At 45.6% G+C, this 17620-nt stretch overlaps 1 protein-coding gene across 1 annotated transcript in view; it reads left to right on the top strand.

Moving 5' to 3' along the window:
• The window catches only part of LOC116969557 (tissue-type plasminogen activator-like), a 192563-nt gene that overhangs the window by 91589 nt on the left and 83354 nt on the right, over positions 1–17620 (top strand). The window lies entirely within an intron of this gene.

Genomic DNA, 17620 nt, shown 5'->3' with positions numbered 1-17620 from the left:
TCTAATCTCAGTATAAATACAGATGTTTTGTGAAGGCCTCAAAGGTTTGTTAGAGAACATTAGTCAACAAACAGCATCATGAAGCCCAAGGAACACACCAGACAGGTCAGGGATAAAGTTGTGGAGTAGTTTAAAGCAGGGTTAGGTTATAAAATAACATCCCAAGCTTTGAACATCTCACGGAGCACAGTTCAATCCATCATCCGAAAATGGAAAGAGTATGGCACAACTGCAAACCTACCAAAACATGGCCGTTCACCTAAACTGACAGGCCGGGCAAGGAGAGCATTGATCAGAGAAGCAGCCAAGAGGCCCATGGTAACTCAGGAGGAAGATCTCTGCAGAGATCCACAGTTCAGGTGGGAGAATCTGTCCACAGGACAACTATTAGTGGTGCACTCCACAAATCGGGCCTTTATGGAAGAGTGGGAAGAAGAAAGCCATTGTTGAAAAAAAGCCATAAGTAGTCCCGTTTGCAGTTTGCCACATGGGGGACACAGCAAACATGTGGAGGATGGTGCTCTGGTCAGATGAGACCAAAATTGAAGTTTTTGGCCTAAATGCAAAACGCTATGTGTGGCAGAAAACTGACACTGCCCATCACCCTGAACACACCATCCCCACTGTGAAACATGGTGGTGACAGCATCATGCTGTGGGGATGCTTTTCTTCAGCAGGGACAGGGAAGCTGGTCAGAGTTGATGGGAAGATGGATGGAGCCAAATACAGGGCAATCTTGGAAGAAAACCTGTTAGGATCTGAAAAAGACTTGAGACTGGGGCGGAGGTTCATCTTCCAGCAGGACAATGACCCTAAACATACAGCCAGAGCTACAATGGAATGGTTTAGATCAAAGCATATTCATGTGTTAGAATGGCCCAGCCAAAGTCCAGACCTAAATTCAATTGAGAATCTCTGGCAAGACATGAAGATTGCTGTTCACAGACGCTCTCCATCCAATCTGACTGGGCTTGAGCTATTTTGCAAAGAAGAATGGGCAAAAATGTCAGTCTCTAGATGTACAATGCTGGTAGAGACATACCCCAAAAGACTTGCAGCTGTAATTGCAGCGAAAGGTGGTTCTACAAACTCAGGGGGGCTGAATACTTTTGCACGCCACATGTTTCAGTTTTTTTTTTGTAAAAAAATTTGAAAACCATGTATAATTTTCCTTCCACTTCACAATTATGCAACACTTTCTGTTGGTCTATCACATAACATCCCAATAAAATACATTTACGTTGGTGGTTGTAACGTGACAAAATGTGGAAAAGTTCAAGGGGTATGAAAATTTTTGCAAGCCACTGTATATATATATATATATATATATATATTATATATGTTAAATGTGAATGTAGATGGGTTGGTCAGCAAATTTGCAGACACCACCAAGATTTCTGGAGTTGCAAACTTGGAGGAAGGTTGTCAAAGTATACAGATACAGATCAGCGACAGCTATGGGTGAAGAAATGGCAGATATAATTTAATACCAGCAAATGTGAGGTCAAATGCAAGGGGAAAATATACAATTAATGGAAAGACATTTAACTGTAACATAGAAACATGGAAAATATGTGCAGGAGGAGGCCATTTGGCCCTTCGAACCAATACTGCCATTCATTGTCATCGTGGCTGATCGTCCCCTATCAATATCCCGTGCCTGCCTTTTCCCCATATCCCTTGACTGCACTAGCCCCTAGAGCTCTATCTAACTCTCTCTTAAATTGATGTACGGAGGAATCATGGGGTACATGTCCACAACCTTTAAGTAACAACACAAGATAGAGTAGTGAATAAGGCTTGCCTTCGTTGTTCGGGGTGCGGAGTATGAGTGTCAGAAGGTTATGATACAGCTTTATAGGACTTTGGTTAGGCTGCATTTGGAGGAATGATTGCCCCCAGTGTGAGAAGGATGTACAGGCTTTGGAAAGGGCGAGGACGAGGTTTACCAGAACCCATTGATTATTGGAGCCCCTCCGCTGGGTCCCCCCTTTGTTCTCGACGGTCCACGTCGCTCCAAGTTCCCTCCTCACTCTTGTTGACGCGGGTTCCATCGACACTGGTGGCTCAGGACCAAGTTCGGTGGAGAGTCAGGTCTACCGGTGGGTCCTCCATTCAGATTCAGATTCAAACTTTATTGTCATTGTGCAGTGTACAAGTACAGAGGCAACGAAATGCAGTTAGCATCTCACCCAGAAGTACGAACACAGAATAACGGAACAGTAAAATATATATATATGTATATACAGTAGCAGTAGTGCAAATTTCGGGGGTTGAGATCAGTCACTGGGGGAAGGAATGTCCGGGGGTGGGGGATGGCTGCAATCACCAATGTGCAGATTTAAGTAGGTTAACAACCGCAGGGAAGAAGCTGTTCCTGAACCTGCTGGTCTGGCAACGGAGAGACCTGTAGCGCCTCCCAGTTGGGAGGATGGTAAACAGTCCATGGATGGGACGAGAGCAGTCCTTGATGATGCTGCACGCCCTTCGCAGACATCGCTTGCTCTGGACAGACTCAATGGAGGGAAGTGAGGAACCGGTGATGCGTTGGGCAGTTTTCACCACCCGCTGCAGTGCTTTCCGGTCGGAGACAGAGCAGTTGCCATACCGTACTGTGATACAATTGGTAAGGATGCTCTCGATGGTGCAGCGGTAGAAGTTCACCAGAATCTGAGGAGACAGATGGACCTTCTTTAGTCTCCTGAGGAAGAAGAGACGCTGGTGAGGCTTCTTGACCAGTGTTGAGGTATTGTGGGTCCAAGAGAGGTCATCAGAAATGTTGACCCCCAGAAACCTGAAGCTTCAAACATGTTCCTCCTCCATCCTGTTAATATGCATGGGGGTGTGCGTGCCACTCCTAGACCTTCTGTAGTCCATAATTAGCTCCTTGGTCTTCTTGGTGTTAATGGCCAGGTTGTTGTCAGCGCACCATGCTGCTAGGAGCTAGACCTCCTCCCTATAAGTCGATATCGTTGTTGTTGATAAGGCCAATCACAGTTGTATCATCTGCATACTTGATGATGGTGTTAGTACCATGTACAGGTGTGCAGTCGTAGGTGAAGAGGGAGGAGAGGAGAGGGATCAGCACACAGCCATGTGGAACGCCGGTGTTCAGTGTGAGGGTTGAAGAGGTGTGGTAGTCTGACCTAACAGGCTGGGGTCTGTTGGTTAAAAAGTCCAGTATCCAGTTGCAGAGGGAGGGGTCGATGCCCAGATCGATGAGTTTGGTGATCAGTTTGGAGGGGTTAATGGTGTTAAATGCTGAGCTAAAGTCGATGAACAGCAATCTCACGTAGGTGTCTCTGTTGTCGAGGTGGGACAGGGCGGAGTAAAGTGCCGTAGATATGGCATCCTCCGTACTCCTGTTCTTACGGTAGGAGAACTGATAAGGGTGCAGTGTGGGAGGTAGGCAGCCTTTGAGGTGTGCCAGGACCAGCCTCTCGAAGCACTTAGTGATGATGGGAGTAAGTGCAACTGGGCGAAAGTCGTTGAGGCTTGCCGCAGTGTGGCACCGGCACGATGGGGGTGGCTTTAAGGCATGTGGAGACAGCTGCTTGGGTAAGTGACGGGTTGAACATGTCAGTCCAGACGTCTGTCACAGGCCCTGAGGACGCGCCCGGGGATGTCGTCAGGGCCAGCAGCCTTAGTGCATTAATCCTGCTCAGTGCCGCATTGGGGTTAATGTGAGGGGCTGATGATCAGCAGGGAGCACAGCCTTGATGGCCATCTCTTGATTATCCATGTCAAAGCGGCCATGAAAGTGGCTAAGCTCCTCAAGGAAGGAGGCGTCGCTGGATGTGGGGGTGGTGTTGGTGGGTTTATAGTCCGTGATGGCCTGATGCCTTGCCACATGCGTCGAGGGTCAAAGTTGTTCTTGAAGTGCTCCTCAGCTTATTGGTCTGCGGCGGGTGATTCTCGGTCCTCTGACTGCGGTGAGCAGGAACTCAGTCCACGGTTGGCGTCTCCTCCAATGTCCACCAATGTCGTGGTAGTGAGCCGGGCCTCCTTGCCGGAATCCTCCCACTGCGCTGCTTGCCGGGGCTCACCAGAACCGTCATCTGTCTACTCCCTCCACAAATGCTGCCTGACCCACTGAGTTATTCCAGCACTTTGTTATTTTAACCCAAGTTTCCAGCTCGCGCTGTGTCCTGTATCTCTGTGATAATTTCTAAACTCGTTATTCATGCCTGGTTTCCAGGGTCTGAGCAGTGGGGGACAACTCCGTCAATGGGTGGGTCTGGGGACGGCTGTCAAAGCCATTCTGTAAGTGCAGCGGTCACTGAACATAAGTTCATGTCACTGGAGCAAATGGGCCATTCGGCCCATCGAGCCTACTCCACTATTCAATCATACCTGATCTATTTTTCCCTTTCAATCCCATTCTCCTGCCTTCTCCCCAAAACCCAGACACACGTACTAATCAAGAATCTGTCAATCTCCAGGATAGAATGTACAGAAGACTAGGAGAGGCCCTGGCCTGACCCAGGACACTGCGCTGGGAGCAGGCTTCCAGATGGAGATTGCACCTGGGACAACTCTGGAGGGACAGTGGGGTCCAAGCGCAGACAGCAGCAGTTTTGGGTCAGGGGAAGATCAGCCCCACTGTCCAGCAGCAGTTGGAATCTCTCGAGAGCTGCCGGGCTGGTGGAGAGATATCATTAACTATTATCTCTCCAGACCTGGAGAGTGGGAAACTGACGGGATATGTGGGATCGGACAATGATGGGGAAATCGTACTTCTTCCTGTCACTTCTCCAAGGTACCGTCAGCAACAGCTTGTATGTGTTTATGGCCGACTGTCTGTACATTCTCATGATGGGGAATAACCTTCATCACTGCTACAACCCCCACTCTCTCTGTACCCCTGAGTTTCGCCCATTTACTCCCTTCCTACCCACGTGCCTGTCCAAATGTATTTTAAATGTTGTTATTGTACCGGCCTCAACCACTTCCTGTCACAGCTCATCATATATACCCTCCACCTTTGTGTGAAAAACCTGTCCCTCGGATCCCCTTTAAATCTTTCCCATCTCACCTTAAACCGGTGGCCTTTAGTTTGACACTCCCTACAACAGGAGGGGATCAAAAACCTGCCTCTGGTATGAACAACCTGCTTTCAGCTGGTGCTTGCTGTATCTGTCACTGCACTCCATCCACCACTGTTCTCACAGTCTGCCAGAGAGACCTTGAGGTCGGCCCCTGGGTCAGTGCATGCGAGTTGCAGCAGCTGACCCTCAGTAAGAGAGTCCGTTCACGTACAGTTCACGTTTTCAGAGGCAGAAAAGCACGATAAGGTATTCACACACTTTGTCATCCCACATTGCCCAGGATGTGATTCCTACACAATGGAGTCTGGAAGATCCACAAGCCCTCCAGTGCCTAATTTTGTTCCTTCTCTCCTCAGCTGCTGTGTCGGAGTGGACAATCATCGTTCCATCAGAGGTGACAGCGCAGAGGGGTCTGTGTGCCCAGATTCCGTGCCATTACAGTTACCCGTCGCGTCTGAACAAAATACCACCGGCTGGAATCTGGATTAACGATGAGAACTGGAACCCTCAGTCTATCGCTTTCAACTCCGGGAATCACAGTAAAGAATCACCAAGGCTTCACCATCGGACCCGGCTGTCTGGAGACCTGATAGATGGCAACTGTTCCCTGGTTATAGACAGCATCACACAGGAAGATGAAGGTCCTTATCATTTCATAATTTAATTCAACAGCAAAGATAGTTTCAGCTTCCTCCCTGTAACACGGCTCCATGTTCCTGGTAAGTGTTCTGTATAGTCAGTCAACAACTGATATTCAGGCAGTAGAAAGTAACACAAACTGTGCTTCAGCCCAATGAACACAAACCATAGCTCAGTATCACAGTGTTTGATGGTTAAATTCTGGCATTGCCCTCCAGTCCAATCTCACCACAATGCTGCTACTTCTTCCATTATCATCAGTAAAACATGAGCACTCTATGCAGCTGTGTTACCAGCTGTGATACATGTGCTAATCACACATTGCTCCAGTAATGTACACAGCAAAGTGGGACGCAAGTTTGTAATCTACATTGCAATAGCTCAGGATGTTACAATATACTTTATAAACAATCAAGAGTCATCTCTGGTGAAAGAGGAAATTCCAGGCTGTGATGTTGGAATTTTCATCAGCAAGTGTGAGATGTTGAACTTTGCTAAGTCGAATGCAAGGGGAATTTAATGGTAAGATCCATAACAGCATTGAAAATGCAAAAGGATCTTGGAGTCCAAGCCCATAGCAAGTGGATAGTGTGGGAAAGAAGGCTTTTGGTACGCTTGCCTTCATTCGTAGGAGCATTGAGTATAAGAGTCAGGAAGGCATGATGAAACTTTTGGGAGGTGTATTTGGAGTATTGTGCGCAGTTCTGGTCACCCCAAAGAAGGAGATTTGGAAAAGCTGCAGAGGATGTTTATCAGAACGATGCTTGCATTAGGAGGAAATAACTACAAAGTCAGGTTGGACAGATTTGAATTGTTTTCTCTGGAACATTGGACATTGAGAGGATACCTGATAGAAGTATATGACATTAAATAAACATCGATAGGATAGACAATTAGAATATTTTTGTTGGGAAGGAAATATCAAATACTAGAGGGCATAATTTTAAGATAAGAGGGGCAAGGTTTAACGGAGACTAGACCAAGAGATCAATAAGTAAATCTCTATCGGAATATGTAAAATGTCACCGTTAGCGCGCCGTGTTTTCGAGCAGATGTGAATCACAGACAAACAGGACACATACACACAAATAAATACATCCACTTCCAAGATCAGAGTTTTATAATTAAAGAGATGTGCAGGGCAAGTTTTTCTCCACTCACCTTGTTGAGGGTGGTGAGCAACTGAAATACTCTATCAAGGGTGGTGGTGGAGGAAGATGCGATTGTGGCAGTTAAAATACTTTTGGATAGGCACATGGTTATGCAGGGAACGGTGGGATATGGATTATGTGCAGGCAGATCGGGTTAGTCTCGCCAGCATGTTGGCAGAGACATTGTGCACCAAGGGGCCTGGTGCTGTGCTGCATTGTTCTGTGTCCCATGTATTCCCCACTTGCCAACTCCAGCAGCACCATATGTAGTGAGGGGCATGGATAAAGTGAGTGTTCACAGTCTTTGCCCCAGGGTAGACAATGCTAAAACTACAAGGCTTCAGCTTAAGGTGAGAGGGGAGAGATTTATAAAGGACCCCAGGGGGAACTTGTTCACCCACACAGTAGTCCACATCTGGAATAAGATGCCAGAGGAACAAAAAGGAAGTGGATACATTACACCTTTAAAATACATTTGGACATAAAGATGGATAGGAAGCATATGGAGGTATAGGGGCCAAATGTAGGCAAATGACATTAGCACGGAATACCACATTACTAGCATGGACATGGTGGACTGAAGGGCCTGTTTCCATACTGTGTAGCTTAATGACTACATAATCTGCTCAAATTGCACCTTATCCACCACCCCAAACTCTCCCTCCCTCTCTGCCCAAATACATTGAAAAAGCAGCCGTGATATTGCTGCTACTGATAAGTATTCTTTGTTTATTATTGCTGCACATGTGTAATGTCATGTTGAGCATATTCACTGAGGAATGACTCAAAGCTGTGATCCACTTCTCTTCAGATTCAGATTCAATTTTAATTGTCATTGTCAGTGTACAGTACAGAGACAACGAAATGCATTTGAAGCCAGCATAGAAATGTACTTCTCCTTAAAGAGTTGGTATCTCCCAAATTATCTCTGTGTAGGATTCCTGTTCCACACAAGGCTGGATAAATGATTCAGCAACAATTATTTCTAACTTCGGGCCAACAAGACCAAGGAACTAATTGTTGAATTCAGAAAGGGGAAGTCGGGAAACCACATGTCGGTTTTTATTGGTGGGTTGATGGTGGAGAGAGTTAGCAGCTTCAAATTCCTGGGTGACCTGTTGTGGGTGTGCAGCACATTGATCCAATTGTGAAGAAGGCAAACCAGTGCCTCGACTTCCTGAGTATAGGGAGAGGTGGTACACTAAGTCATGTGTATTGTCATGTGTCCCTGATAGGACAATAAAATTCTTGCATTGCTTCAGCACAACGGAATATAGTAGGCATAAATACAGAACAGATCAGTGTGTCCATAGATCATTAAATATATACATGCACACACATAAATACACAGATAAAGTGCAATGGGCTTTTAGAGTTTTGTTTGAGTTGAGTTTAATAGCCTGATGGCTGTGGGGAAGTAGCTATTCCTGAACCTGGCTGTTGCAGATTTCAGGCTCCTGCACCTTCTATCTGTAGGCAGTGGGGAGATGAGGGTGTGGCCTGGATGGTGTGGATCCTTGATGATGCTGGCAGCCTTTTGAGGCTGCGACTACTCCAACAAACTTCCACTGATGCACTGAAGAAAATATACTGATTGGTTGCATAATAGAAACATGGAAACATAGAAAATAGGTGCAGGAGTAGGCCATTTGGCCCTTCGAGCCTGCACCGTCATTCAATATGATCATGGCTGATCATCCAACTCAGTATCCTGCACCTGCCTTCTCTCCATACCCCCTGATCCCTTTAGCCACAAGGGCCACATCTAACTCCCTCTTAAATATAGCCAATGAATTGGCCTCAACTACATTATGTGGCAAAGAATTCCAGAGAGTCACCACTCTCTGGGTAAAAAATGTTTTTTCTCATCACAGTCCTAAAAGATTTCCTCTTTATCCTTAAACTGTGACCCCTTGTTCTGGACTTCCCGAACATCGGGAACAATCTTCCTGCACCTAGCCTGTCCAACCCCTTAAGAATGTTGTATGTTTCTATAAGATTCCCCCTCAATCTTCTAAATTCTAACTTCTAAATGGCATCATGGAGTATGGCAACTCCAATGTCCTGCCTCCAGATGGCAGCACCTCTCATCAAGGATCCCCATCATGTGGGCCATGCTCTCTTCTCACTGCTACCGACAGGTCGGAGATACAGATTCCTGTAGTCCCACACCACAGGTCAGCAACAGCTATGTTACTACTATGGACACATTCTTGAACGACCTACACAACTCTAATACTATTTTAGCAGTGAAACACTACAGAGTTTAATGCTGATGTGTGAGATGCTACATCTTGGCAGGACAAATCAAAATAGGACGTACATGGTAAATGGTAGCGAATTGAGGAATGCAGTTGAACAGAGGGATCTAGGAATAACTGTGCATAGTTCCCTGAAGGTGGAATCTCATGTAGATAGGGTGGTAAAGAAAGCTTATGGTATGCTAGCCTTTATAAATCAGAGCATTGAGTATAGAAGTTGGGATGTAATGTTAAAATTGTACAAGGCATGGGTGAGACCAATTCTGGAGTATGGTGTACAATTTTGGTCGCCCAATTATAGGAAGGATGTCAACAAAATAGAGGGAGTACAGAGGAGATTTACTAGAATGTTGCCTGGGTTTCAGCAACTAAGTTACAGAGAAAGGTTGAATAAGTTAGGTCTTTATTTTTTGGAGCGCAGAAGGTTAAGGGGGGACTTGATAGAAGTCTTTAAAATGATGAGAGGGATAGACAGAGTTGACGTGGATAAGCTTTTCCCATTCAGAGTAGGGAAGATTCAAACAAGAGGACATGACTTCAGAATTAAGGGACAGGAGTTTAGGGGTAACATGAGGGGGAACTTCTTTACTCGGAGAGTGGTAGCTGTGTGGAATGAGCTTCCATATAACCATATAACCGTATAACAATTACAGCACGGAAACAGGCCATCTCGGCCATTCTAATCCGTGCCGAACACTTATTCTCCCCTAATCCGATCTACCTGCACTCAGACCATAACCCTCCATTCCTTTCCCGTCCATATACCCATATAGCTTCCAGTGGAAGTGGTGGAGGCAGATTCGTTTTTACCATTTAAAAATAAATTGGATAAGTATATGGATGGGAAAGGAAAGGAGGGTTATGGTCTGAGTGCAGGTAGATGGGACTAGGGGAACATAAGTGTTCGGCACGGACTTGTAGGGCCGAGAAAGGTTGAACAAGTTAGGGCTTTATTCTTTGGAGCGCAGAAGGTTAAGGGGGGACCTGATAGAGGTCTTTAAAATGATGAGAGGGATAGCAGAGTTGACGTGGATAAGCTTTTCCCACTGAGAGTAGGGAAGATTCAAACAAGGGGACATGACTTGAGAATTATGGGACAGAAGTTTAGGGGTAACATGAGGGGGAACTTCTTTACTCCGAGAGTGGTGGTTGTGTGGAATGAGCTTCCAGTGAAGGTGGTGGAGGCAGGTTCGTTTTTATCATTTAAAAATTAATTGGATAGTTTTATGGACGGGAAAGGAATGGAGGGTTATGGTCTGAGCGCAGGTATATGGGACTAGGGGAGAATACGTGTTCCGCACGGACTAGAATGGTCGAGATGGCCTGTTTCCGTGCTGTAATTGTTATATGGTTATTATATGGTTATTATCTTGTACTGGCATGGACTTGGTTTCTTCTATTCTAATTATGTTTTTGCACTAATTGTCTGGATGATCTGTCATGGGTGTGCAGCACATTGATCCAATTGTGAAAATTGCGGAGAGTTGGTAAACTACGTCTCCAAATCCTCCAAGAAAGTATCCCGATTGGTTGCATCATGGCATCATGCTGTATGGCAACTCCAATGTCCTGCCTCCAGATGGCAGCATCTATAATCAAGGATCCCCATCATGTGGGCCATGCTCTCTTCTCACTGCTACCGACAGGTCGGAGCTACAGACCTGTAGTCCCACACCACAGGTCAGCAACAGTTATGTTACAACTATGGACACATTCTTGAACCGACCTACACAACTCTAATACTATTTCAGCAGTGGAACACTACAGACCATCTTGTACTGGCATGGAAGGTACACAAAAATGCTGGAGAAACTCAGCGGGTGCAGCAGCATCTATGGAGCGAAGGAAATAGGCGACGTTTCGGGCCAAAACCCTTCTTCAGACTGATGGGGGGTGGGGGGGAGAAGGAAGGAACAAGGGAGGAGGAGGAGCCCGAGGGTGGGGGGATGGGAGGAGACAGCTCGATGGTTAAGGAAGGGGAGGGGACAGCAAGGGCAAGCACAATTGGGAGAATTCAATGTTCATGCCAGCCGGACGCAAGAAACCCAGGCGGAATATGACGTGCTGTTCCTCCTATTTCCGGTGTTGCTCACTCTGGCAATGGAGGAGACCCAGGACAGAGAGGTCGGACTGGGAATGGGAGGGGGAGTTGAAGTGCTGAGCCACCGGGTTTTCAGGTAGGTTATTGCGGACTGAGCGGAGGTGTTCGGCAAAACGATCGCCCAACCTCCGCTTAGTCTCCCGGGTGTAAATCAGCTGACATCTAGAGCAGTGGATGCAGTAGGAGGAGATACAGGTGAACCTTTGTCGCACCTGGAATGACTGCTTGGGTCCTTGAGTGGAGTCGAGGGGGGAGGTGAAGGGACAGGTGTTGCATTTCTTGCGATTGCAATGGAAAGTGCCCGGGGAGGGGGTGGTATGGGAGGGAAGGGAAGAATTGACAAGGGAGTTGCGGAGGGAGCGGTCCTTGCGGAAGGCAGACATAGGGGGAGATGAGAAGATGCGGCGAGTGGTGGGGTCAAGTTGGAGGTGGCGGAAATGGCGGAGGATTATTTGTTGTATTTGCCGGCTGGTGGGGTGAAAGGTGAGGACTAGGGGGACTCTGCCCTTGTTGAGAGTGCGCGGATGGGGAGAGAGAGCAGTGTTGTGAGGTATGGATGAGACCCTGGTGCGAGCCTCATCTATGGTGGCGGAGGAGAATACCCGTTCCCTGAAGAACGAGGACATTTCCGATGCCCTGGTGTGGAACGTCTCATCCTGGGAACAGATGCGGCGTAGGCGGAGGAATTGGGAGTAGGGGATGGAGTCTTTACAGGGAGCAGGGTGGGAAGACGTGTAGTCCAGATAGCCATGTGAGTCAGTTGGTTAGTAGTGTATGTCGGTCAGAAGTCTGTCCCCTGCGATGGAGATGGTGAGGTCAAGGAATGGTAGGGAAGTGTCGGAAATGGTCCAGGTGTATTGGAGTGCCGGATGGAAGTTGGTGGTGAAGTGGATGAAGTCAGTCAGTTGTGTGTGGGTGCAGGAGGTGGCCCCAAACCAGTCGTCAATGTAACAGAGGTAGAGGTCGGGGATGTGGCCCTGGTACGTATTGAACAAGGATTATTCAACGTACCCGACAAAAAGGCTGGGGTCCATGCGTGTGCCCATAGCGACGCCTTGTGTTTGGAGGAAATGGCATGGACTTACTGGCATGAACTTGGTTTCTCCCATTCTAATTATGTTTTTGCACTAATTGTCTGTTTTTATTGCAGTCTTTCTTTTATAATCTTTTGTGTAATGTATGAAAAATGTGTTTTTTGTGTGTTTCTCCATGTGCCTGTGATCCTGCTGATTTTCACTACTATACCTCACCCTACGTGTGCAAATGACAATAGACTTGAACTCCTTCCACCTCTTCCCATGCCCCTCATCACCACTTCAGATGCCCCTCTCTCCTCAGTATCTATCTGGTTCCTCACAAATCCATCTCTGTTATTCACCACAAACCCTTCTAATGGGAATGAGGAGGCGTTTCCTCGACTGGATAGAAGAATTTCTCATGAATTCCCCACTTGATTTATCAGGTCTGTCACAACTGGAGAACCAGAGACCTCTCCACCATTGCAGTGCTCCCTCAAGCCGAGAGGGCCAGTGCAAGGGCAAGTTGACAACATCTAAACTGCAAGCTGCGCTGTTCCCTCACAGGGCAACGTCTGGTGACATTTAACTGAAAGTTTCTCTGTTTATTAGATTTCACAAATAAACCCTCAATATTCCCTGTTGAAACGGTGGAAGGAAAGACTGTGAACGTAACCTGCACTTTCAACACCACATGTGATGGAACAGCTCCCACCTTAACCTGGGTCACCCCCACTGATGAACCACTGTCAGTCTCACACAGTGTAACTCAGTGGAATGACAGTCTGACATATACTTCTGTTGTGTCCCTGACCCCAGCGCTCAAACATCACAGGCAAAACCTCACCTGCATATTCAGATACCGATCTGTTTCATCGGAGCAGACCCTCACACTGACTGTTCAATGTAAATATGAAGTAGTTACAAAAAACTCATAAGAATGTATCAGTTCGGACCATCTCCAGCTGGTTAAAACGGAGTGTTAGCCTAAGCAAGAGTAGATTCTAATATTTTCTAATCTCACTCCTCCTGGGCTGCTACAACATCAGCAGCAAGGGCTGTGTACGTTCTGCTGGACCATCCTAGCGGCTGCAGGATGGTCTAACGATCGAGCTTTCCAAACATTTTATAGTAACCATTTTATAGTAACCATTTTATAGTAACCCATTGCTTGACCGGGGGTATTTGCCAACTCTATTTTAGGTTCTATTTTATAGTTTCCTCCCGGATGAGAGGGGTTACTACTATTATTATTATTATTATTATTATTATTATTATTATTATTATTATTATTATTATTATTATTATTATTATTATTATTATTATTATTATTTTTATTATTATTATTATTATTATTATTATTATTATTATTATTATTATTATTATTATTATTACTAATTGTTCATTAAAAGCATCAGAATGTTTTAAATCTATGTCATGTCTGTATGCATTATGAATGTTCCCTTATCTGTGGTCAACTGATGCAGTTGTGCGTGTGTTGACTCGTTTCCACGGCATGAAATCACAGAGCTTTAAAATCTTCACGTAGTCACTCACGTGACTCCGAAGTAAAATAGTAAGATTAAACGAGAACTTTCCAGTTTGAAGTTTGATCTTCATTTTATGAGAAGTTACGATGAGCGAATACGTGCCCTCCGCTCCCAATCCTCTTATCATAAAGATCACTGGGTAGCCCTAGTTTTCTCAAATCTTACTATATTCAGTTCAACAACTGTTATCTGTGATTTAACACCGCTGCTTTGAAAGTTGACGCGCATGCGTGCTGACGGCTTTCTTCACGTAATCGCTCATTATTCTTACTATTAATGAAAGATATACAAAAAAGTAATGGTAATAAAGAAAACAGGCCATTGTTAGCTGTGTGCTAGGTGAGAACGATTACAGACATTGCTTAGAGTCATAGAATCATGGAGTGATACAGTGTGGAAACAGCCCAATTTGCCCACACCAGCCAACAATGTCCCAGTTACACTCGTGCCACTTTCCTGCTCTTGGTCCATATCCCTCCTAACCTAATACATTAATCCTGAAAAATCTGCCATAAACTAGCGTGGTCCCGGTTTTGCAACCTACTTCATTGTGGATCTTGCATTTGCTTTCTCTAGAACTTTAATGTTATAACTGAAACACTATATTCAGAAATGTGTTTTTGTTCTCCTTTCAACAACTGCTGTACTTGTGTACAGTTAATCACAGTGGGTTGCTGAAGGCTACTGTGGACGAGAGGTGGGTCTTTGTGAGAGCAAGTTAATGAAACACCGTCACTAATAACCATCTCTTTGATCTCATCGCAGTTGGAACTGATAACATCTCAGTTCCTGCAACAGATGGGCAGAGGTTACCAGTCATCCCATTGGCTGCTGCAGCATGGGTTGTGTTCCTGATCATCCTATCGACTGTGATTTGCTGCATTCTCAAATGGCGATGGAGAACATACAGGTGGGTGGTTGTCCCAGTCCCTGAGATCCCCATCCATCTCTCCAACCCAATTCCAGCCGTTCTGTTCGTTCAAATTTATTTTCATACAGAGACACAGGGACAATTATAAATCTTGCAGGCAACATCATCATAGACAAACATGCAAAAACAAATTATACTTATAATATTTGAAAATAAAATATCTCCATAGATGCTGCCTCACCTGCTGAATTCCTCCAGAATTTTTGTCTACCTTCGATTTTTCCTGCATTTGCATTTCTTTATTAAACATGCAAAAATATATAGCATTGCAAAAACATAATTGAAAAATAAAATAAAACTATTCCATGGTCATGCATGAGGTGGCCCGTAGTGTTCTGTTGTTGACGTAGGATGAGGGTTGTACAGGTTGGTAGATTCAAGAGTGTTTAATTGCCAGACGTACAAGCAATGAAAGGCTTATCTGCTGCAGCTTTACAGTCCCATTAATAAAATAACACAAATGCATATATAGCCAATAATTTCCTCCCCGACAAGGAACATTTCTGATACTGTGGGTTAACAAAGCCTTTATTTCTGCTTTTAGATCTCCAGTGGATGCATCGAGAACGGTGACAAGGGAGGAATCTGGAACCGTGCAGATGGGAGAGAGACAGATGCAGGAGGAACGTTATAAAATGCACCACACACGGTCTGAAACAGCCCAGGTAATAACCATCCTGAGTGATGCCTGTCACAGTTACTGTATTCCTTTCTCACTGGACAAACACACGACACTGAGACTAAAGCAAGGTGGACACTGGTCCAACACCGCTCCACTTTTCCTGGCCCGGCTCCAGTGGCCACGGGGGCGCAGCGGTAGAGTTGCTGCCTTACCGCGCTTGCAGCACCAGAGACTCGGGTTCGAACCTGACTATGGGTGCTGTCTGTGTGGAGTTTGTATGTTTTCCACGTGACTATGTGGATTTTCTCCGAGATCTTCGGTTTCCTTCCACACTCCAAAAGAGGTACAATATCTTCGGTTTCCTTCCACACTCCTATAGGTTAATTGGCTTGGAGTAAATAGTCTCTAGTTTGTGTAGTGTCCCTATTGTTAATATGCAGGGGTTGCTGGTCGGTGCAGACTCGTTGGACAGAAGGGCATGTTTTCGCGCCAAAACTAAAACTAAAAACTAAATGAAACAATCAAACCCAACACAGCTTGGGATCTCAGATTCAGATTCAGATTCAGATTCAATTTTAATTGTCATTGTCAGTGTACAGTACAGAGACTGAATTCATAAAATCAAACCCACTATTGATCAATGATTATCGACATTTATTTAGTTTAGTTTGATTTTGAGATACAGCGCATAACAGGCACTTCGGCCCACCGAGTCTGTGCCGACCAGCGATTACCCATATACTAGCACTGTCCTGCACACTAGGGACAATTTATAGAAGCCATTTAACCTGCAAACCTGTACGACTTTGGAGCGTGGGAGGAAACTGGAGCACCCGGAGAAAACCCTCAAAGGTCATAGAGAGAATGCACAAACTCTGTAGACGACATGCACAGTCAGAATTGAACCTGGGACTCTAGTGTTGTAAAGCAGTAACTCTACCGCTGCGCCACTGTGCCGCTATTGTGGATGAAGTATTCTCCAGACCCATATATAGGAATTGCCAGTGCTGCCATTTGTCACTCTGTCTATTTCCATTCCTGTTACAGGACAAAGGTCAGAAGGACCCCAAAACCACAATGAACATGAATCAACTTCAAGGAGATATTTACGCAAAGTGCCTGGTGGAAGATTCCATATATGCGAATGTATAATTGGATCAGGAACAGGAAACGCATGATCTGGGAATGGCACAGGAGAGGACTGCTTGGAATTCCAACATCTTCAGAGAAACCTCACGAATTAGCGGCACAAATGAATCCCCAGAATCTCCATACACCCATCTCCCATTCCTGTGTCCCATATTTTCCTTTTATCCACTATTGCCTCTCTCCCTGTCCACCCATATCCCTCCCTCTGGCTTGACATTTCACTTCTCCTCTCCTTATCTGAAACATTTTAATTTCACCCTCAGCCTTTGTGACTTACTCCATCCATCTGCCAATCACCAACCTCCCCTGTGCCCACCTATCCCTTGTCCCAACCCAGCTTTCTTTTCCCGCCAAATCCATCAGTCTGAAGAAGGGTCCCGACCCAAAACATTGACTGTCCATTCCCTCATGAGATGCTGCCTGATCCGCTGAGCTACTTCGGCACATTTTTATTGCTTCAGTTTCCAGCATCTTCGGTGTCTTGTGTCTCCATTACAAAATCAAACTCCATCTTGTGCATATAGACAATAGGCAATAGACAATAGGTACAGGAGTAGGCCATTCGGCCCTTCGAGCCAGCACCGCCATTCAATGTGATCATGGCTGATCATCCCCAATCAGTACCCCCTTCGTCCCATATCCCCTGACTCCGCTATTTTTAAGAGCCCTATCTAGATCTCTCTTGAAAGCATCTAGAGAACCTGCCTCCGCTGCCCTCTGAGGCAGAGAATTCCACAGACCCACCACTCTCTGTGAGAAAAAGTGTTTTCTCATCTCTGTCCTGAATGGCTTACACCTTATTCTTAAACTGTGGCCCCTGGTTCTGAACACCCCCAACATCGGGAACATATATAATGATTTCAGCTCAACTGTCTTCTTTGGTAGAACACATCATAGGTTCAGCAATCATATGGTGAATACATGTCTATACACCACCGTCTGAAATGGTCTATCCTCTATCCTGAGACTACGACTCCTGGTTCTGATCTACACACCATCAGAAACGTCCTTCCTGCATCTGATCTGTTCAGTATCATCAGAATCTTATAGTTTCCATTAGGTTCTCTCTCATTCTTCTAAATTCCAGTGTTTATAAACCCATTCTCTCTTCAATTATCATTCTTATTACTAGAGCCAGAATTTCCCATAATT

The sequence above is a fragment of the Amblyraja radiata genome, unplaced genomic scaffold (genome assembly GCF_010909765.2).
Source record: "Amblyraja radiata isolate CabotCenter1 unplaced genomic scaffold, sAmbRad1.1.pri S79, whole genome shotgun sequence".
Lineage (NCBI taxonomy): Eukaryota > Metazoa > Chordata > Chondrichthyes > Rajiformes > Rajidae > Amblyraja > Amblyraja radiata.
The sequence above is the reverse complement of the archived record's forward strand: the minus strand, read 5'-3'. Positions and strand labels throughout refer to the sequence as shown.